The 6,548-nt window shown below is 38.5% G+C and overlaps 2 protein-coding genes across 2 annotated transcripts in view; one reads left to right on the top strand and one right to left on the bottom strand.

Annotated features, from left to right (window-relative positions):
- LOC123866872 (calcium uniporter protein, mitochondrial) overlaps positions 1 to 6,548 on the top strand; it is a 199,945-nt gene that overhangs the window by 110,722 nt on the left and 82,675 nt on the right. The gene's annotated exons all lie outside the window — the stretch shown is intronic.
- The window catches only part of LOC123866844 (protein javelin), a 151,803-nt gene that overhangs the window by 103,888 nt on the left and 41,367 nt on the right, over positions 1 to 6,548 (bottom strand). The gene's annotated exons all lie outside the window — the stretch shown is intronic.

Below are 6,548 nucleotides of genomic sequence, written 5' to 3'. Positions count from 1 at the left end.
TAGCGATCAAATCAGAAATGAGGAGATCCGTAGGAGTACCAGAGTAACCGATATAGCTCAAAGGGTTGCAAAGCTGAATGGCAATGGGCACATAAGTTGACATACCGATAAAGGTTGAGCTCCCAAGGGCTAAGGTGCTGGAATGGTGACCTTGCATCGGAGGCGCTGCGTTGGCAGATCCTTCACTATGTGAAAAGATTTTGGCAATCGCGCGGAGCCGCTGGATTCAAGCACCAGGCTACTAGAATCCAGCTGTGGATTGGTTAAAGCTCTATGATTGGTTAATGATGACGACGATATTTTTTGACGTGACAACGTCTTATAATTTGATAGAGCGGCTGCACGCACGAAAAAACATGACTCATGCGGCGTTACCTCGCTCTGAGGCGTTCCATGTAAGGCTTGAAGTGCAAGCGAGAGCACGGAACGAGCGACAAAGAAGCACAATCGGCCTTTGTCACGTTCAACTATCGTCAGTAAACCGACTTTACAGGCAACCAATTTTTTTGACGCCTTATGTATGAGATCTGCATCTCTATGTTGTTCAACTCAATGCACATTCACACGTTTCTTGGCTCTACATTTCTCGAATGAATGGAGCGGCGGCGCTTGATTCTAACGGATATTGCTGCTACAGTTTCAAAAGCGTGAATAGTAATGAGACTTTGCTCCGATGCTAAAATCCGGATTCATTAGAACTTAATAGTTTTTATCGAAACCTGACTCAATTTTGGTATCATTACCAACATCTTGCGGCACTGGAAATTAGAACTCTTTGTCCGTCCTGACCTCCACAGTTTTCTTTCTCTTATCGCGGTCCTTGGTCTTCCTTTTCCAGTTTGCATGAGAAGGGTTTCGGCTAAGTCAACCACGCTGACCTATTGTGGATTGGCAGACTTCACACACCTTTGAGAACATACATTCTCAGTCATACAAATTTCCTCAAGGCCCTTCATTTATCGAAGTTATATTTAATTTTGGAGTTATGTGCATTGCATAACTCTTAAAGTTAGAAGTGTCCCCTAAACCTCGATTAGGAGGCGAAGTCTATCAAAAGACGATCACTGCTTACTCTCTTCTTATATATAGACTACATAAAATATAATCTACAAACGCATCAGATACCTAAACATTTGTTTTTCTTTGTCAAAATCTGATACAATATGCATGCCATCAATTTCATTTCATAAATGGTTGCTGTGGTAAAATCGTATTTGATGAAAATACTATCATTTAATGGATGGACTCGATGGGCTATACCTACGGCAATTTCTACAAATGGTAGCAGGATAATTCTGACGAATGGGGGCTTCACACACTCGTATGTACCTCATCCCACACACTTTGCAAACGTATGGTGCGGTGCTTGATTTTAACTGATATTGTTCGCGTAATCGCTCCCGCCTGGGAACGATATGGTAACAATATTATTTTAGGCACATAATAATATAATACATCTGTTCGCTTTGCTGTAATGAACAGTGAATAACATATTTATTCGTATTTTGCGCTTTTAGGATTATATTAGGTGCTGGATAATATACTTATGTAACATCCCGGCAAGCTGAGGTCAGGATTGTCCTAACCTCAAATAGTGTGTATATATACCAGAAAATAATGAGCCTCGTATTATGATACCCGTCGGAGGACTATATGTAGGTATAATATGTATGTGGACTTAAAGAATTTGTTTAAAACTCCAATGTAACAACCCTGCAAACAGCTGATCACGGAAATTAACTCGTAAAAAACTGCTGTTAACTCCGTGAATGACCGTTTGAAAGTTTGTTAAGTAGCAGAGACAACGAAAGAATCAATGGCACTATTTGGTACCTACTACATACATAATATTTTGTCATGTTGTTTGATTTATTAAACATGCTGTATAAGCTTTGAATTCCAGAGGCACAATTCTCACCCCTGTAGAGGTTGCCTCAATCTAATGCATTCCGAGCTATGAGACCGAGCCATATTTATTTTTGTCGGTTTCCCAAATAACTCTCAATCCGAACCGGGCATTTAGTAATGACGGACGAGCAGACTAATCCATTTCAGCCTCAAGCTCAGCCTGAGGCTGTCGAAATGGATGCAAAGCTATAAAAAGGTGAGGCTTCACACACTTGTTTGTACCACATACTTACCTAACATATCGTAAACGGATCAACTGTGCGTTTAGTGGACACGGACCAGCTGTCTAATCCATTTGAGCGGCCTCAATTTGCCTCAAGTCGAGGCAGCTTGGCCTGAGGCTGTCCGTATAAGTACAAAGCTATACAAATGTGAGGTTTCACTCGTGTGTACCGCGTGTATAAGTAGGTACCTAACATTTCTCAAACGGATGGTACGGTGCTTGATTTTAACTGATATTATTCGCGTTATCGTTTCGGACGGCGAACGATATTACGGTTACAAAGACGCGGTAGACCCTTGGCGTTTATCCAATTCTAAAAAGAAATTGTATTATTCCTATATACCTACGTAGTACGAATAGCACTAAAATGGGGAAAATTGGAACAAACGAACAAATCTGGCGTTAAAACGTTCATAATATAGAGTGAACTACTTAGTTTCCTACGACAATTCCTAATCGGGTAATCTGCGGAAGTAAAGTAAAAGCAAAATATTCTTTACTGTACTTGTTTTTCTACTTGGGAAGATCCAAGACAAAATTGATTATTAACGTTTTTTTATTTTACTTTTAACCTTCGACCCAAAAAGACTGGGTGTTGTAAGTTTGATGTGTGTATCTGTGTATCTGTCTGTGGCATCGTAGCTCCTAATCTAATGAACCGATTTTAATTTAGTTTTTTTTTGTTTGAAAGGTGGCTTGATCGAAAGTGTTCTTAGCTATAATCCAAGAAAATCGGTTCAGCCGTTTGTAAGTTATCAGCTTTTTTCTAGTTAATGTAACCCTCACTTGTAGAGGGTGTTATAAATTTTTAATTTACACTAATAATTTTAATTGTAACTGACGTTTAATTGCAATAAAGTTTCAGCAGCTTTCATTCAGTTTTTTCCAGTAAAATTTTTTTCGTGCAATTAACTGTTTGGTTCGTCAGCTCCTCTTTATTTGTTCTTCAAGCACTGTATATGGCTCTACTAACATTATTGTTTACACATGCATAGTACAAACATAGGTATATGACCACCACAATATGTAATTGTTATCAAGCCAGTGGGTACACAAAGCGTGCAATCTGTTTACGGCACAATTCGAAGTGCTGCTAAATTATGTAAATTTCATATTGCTATGCGATTGCAGTGCAGGGAAATTTGAATATCTATTCCGCGTATTTTACACCGCACGTCAACTTCTTTTTAACCCCCGACCCAAAAAGAGGGGTGTTATAAGTTTGACGTGTGTATCTGTGTATCTGTGTGTCTGTGTATCTGTGTATCTGTGTATCTGTGTATCTGTCTGTGGCATCGTAGCGCCTAAACGAATGAACCGATTTTAATTTAGTTTTTTTTGTTTGAAAGGTGATTTGATCGAGAGTGTTCTTAGCTATAATTCAAAAAAATTGGTTCAGCCGTTTAAGAGTTATCAGCTCTTTTCTAGTTTTCTTGTTGAAAAGAAGGTTAGATAACCGTTAGGTTCTTAATATTATGACAATTAACAAATGTCAAGCTGTCAAGATGGACGTTGCCTAAATACATAATTATTTATTTGAAAATGATGTTTTGGAAAACTCAAATACTTTGGATCGTCGGGGGTGTTATAAATTTTTAATTTACACTTGTTTCAATGTGCAAAGCCAAGGATAAAAACCGGCCAAATGCAAGTACAAATAATGATGCAAGTATAAAATATAATAGTATGCAATTATTCAAGTGGCGGACCAACAAATTCCTGAAAGGCCGGCAACGCATTGGCGGTTCCTCTGGTGCTGCAAATGTTCATGGGGAGCGGTAATCACTATCAGGTGACTCGGCTGAGTTTGTTGTGGGCTCTTCTCAGACTTGGGCGCGTTTCGAACCCTCGCAGCTTTAGTTTTAAGTTTACGTAATAAATTATTACTACTATATAATCTTTCAAGTCTAACAAATCTGACAAACAAAAGGTGTATCTACAATAGTACCTATCTACTTTGAATAAAATATGATTTTGACTTTGTCTTTGACTTTGACCCACCTGTTCGTTTGCTCGCTTTTTTATTTAAAAAGTTTAAACTTCTCTACGTGGATATAGAGTATAGTAGAAAATAATACAGTGACCTCACAGTGACAATATTCCCCTGCATTTGAACGCTCAACGCCGTTATTGTCACGGCGCCTGCCGCCGAGTCAACAGAATAAAGGTTTCATGAGATAAAAACGTTTTGTATGAGGAAGTCTTTAAGAATTCAACTCGGAAAGTGCAGCTCCTCACAGCGAGTGACTTGCAAAAGATATGAAAACGTGCCAAGGATAAGGGAAAAGGTGAAAAGAAAAGTTGGAATTTCCTTGTCACGGTTAGTGTGAAGTTTTAATATAGATCGAGGGAGTATGACGATTTAACTTTTAATACAGTGCGAAGAACTTATTTCAAACTTTATTAAGTAATATCTTTTCGTTACAAGGCTATTCGGCTGAATAAAGTCGTCTTGGTCTAATGGTCGGTCTCAACGATAGAGACAACGCTCTATGAATCCGCTATCTCTTTCTAAAGGTCGATAGACAAATATTTCCTGCCGGGTATAGTAGTAGAATTCAAAAGGCTTAAAGCGTTCTCTGTCGAGCAACCTAAAGGTCATAGCTCATTAGAGCCACCCGGCACTCGACCCGCACCGCCTCAACTCGCGCGGTTAGTATTCTTTATGTGGATTTCCATGGACACACGCTCACTACATCTACTCCCTAACGTCAGCGGATCGCCTCGCTGGGAGTAGATATAATAATCTAACCTAATCGCACGAGTAGAGGCGGTGCGGGTCGGGTGGCGCGTGGCTCTAATGAGCTATGGCCTTTAGGATTATGAGAAGTTAGGGAGAATATTGGGGCAACAAAATATGGTTGTTACTCGTCTGACTTATGGCAATATTTGTTGGGAAGTAATATGGAAGTAATAAGCTTTTGTGTAGTTGTTCGGACATCAGGCGCCGTTTATTGAGTTTATCGTAGACGAGAGGCGTGGTTGGAATGGCTGAGGCTTGAAGTTGCCCTAATACGGGCAGAGTAAAGTTGTGTCTTTGTCTAAAAGTTTATAGCTAGAGCCAAATCTGCATTACTGTTACATCTTTACGAGTACCTATGTTTTGAATTAAGCTAATAGATCAAATTGGTAGCTGAATGTACTTAAATAAGCTAGGAACCCTAAAAACGAAGCCTCCAACGATGTTAAATTAATTTAATTCAATTCATTTGAAGTTTAAGCCACTTCCGTTTTATAATTGGCGCCGAGTAATTAATTGTAATTACTTTATTGAGTTTGTCAGCAACCACGTTATTGACATCTCGCTAATTGAAAAGGCAATTCTTTTGCAGTCCTCGTTAATTGATTACCACAAGTAGCTCGTAGTACACTCATGTCATTTGTTAGAATAATTACTATTGTTCTCTTCGACCTACTTTTAAGATACAATAATATTATAAGAGTACCTACGCAGGGTTACCACCAGCACTTCGGATTAAACGTTCAAAGTTCATGGGTCAAATCAAAATCATATGAAAATCTTTATTGATGTAACGCCAGAGTGAACCAGAGTGGGGGAACTCTCAGTTTGGTTCTGAATTGACGATGTTTTTAAGCTATGGGTGACGTGAAATAAAAAAAAAAATTGGCGATTCGTAGGCTACCTAGCGTCAAATGTAGGAACGTTTGATGCGTACAAGTGACGTCGTCGCCTCGACGTTTTGTTCCAAGTTCCCTAACTGTCGTGAACTATGATATCGCTGAGGAATCAATTATATAAAATGTGTATTTATACTTTTCCATAATTGTTTACGTAGCTTAATCGATTAATATACGTTCTTCATACCTACATTAAGTATGTGTTTGAAAATATCTGCTAAGGCGTTACAGATTGGTAAAGTTAGCACGCCAAAGTGTTAGCAATAGTTATATTTCAAACATAAGGCTCGTGATCCACGTGATAACCAATCCAGTTAGCTTGCAAATTGGTCACGCGATGTTTAAGTTGTAAAGCAAAATCGTAACTGCAAAGTTCGCTACATAAATTTGATTAAACTGGATACATTTAAAAAAAACTACATTAAAATCGGTTCATTCGTTTAGGCGCTACGATGCCACAGACAGATACACAGATACACACGTCAAACTTATAACACCCCTAGGGCTTTTTGGGTCGGGGGTTAAAAAATGTTAGTCTCAATTGAAATTGGTACCAATCTATATCCCCCATACTAATATTATAAATGCGAAAGTGTGTGTGTTTTTTCGCACAATGGTTTTTTCTTAATAAAGAGAATCAGCCTCTTTGAAACCACAAATAAAATTTTGGGACATTGAGAGTATTTTTAGCTTCAATTTTGATTTGTTATAAAAACTACATAACTTTTGGATCGCTTAATTTTTCTGAACGTTCCAGCTTGATTTTGTATTGTAGAAT

Source organism: Maniola jurtina, chromosome 7 (assembly GCF_905333055.1).
Source record: "Maniola jurtina chromosome 7, ilManJurt1.1, whole genome shotgun sequence".
NCBI lineage: Eukaryota > Metazoa > Arthropoda > Insecta > Lepidoptera > Nymphalidae > Maniola > Maniola jurtina.
This window is presented reverse-complemented; position numbering and strand designations above follow the sequence as displayed.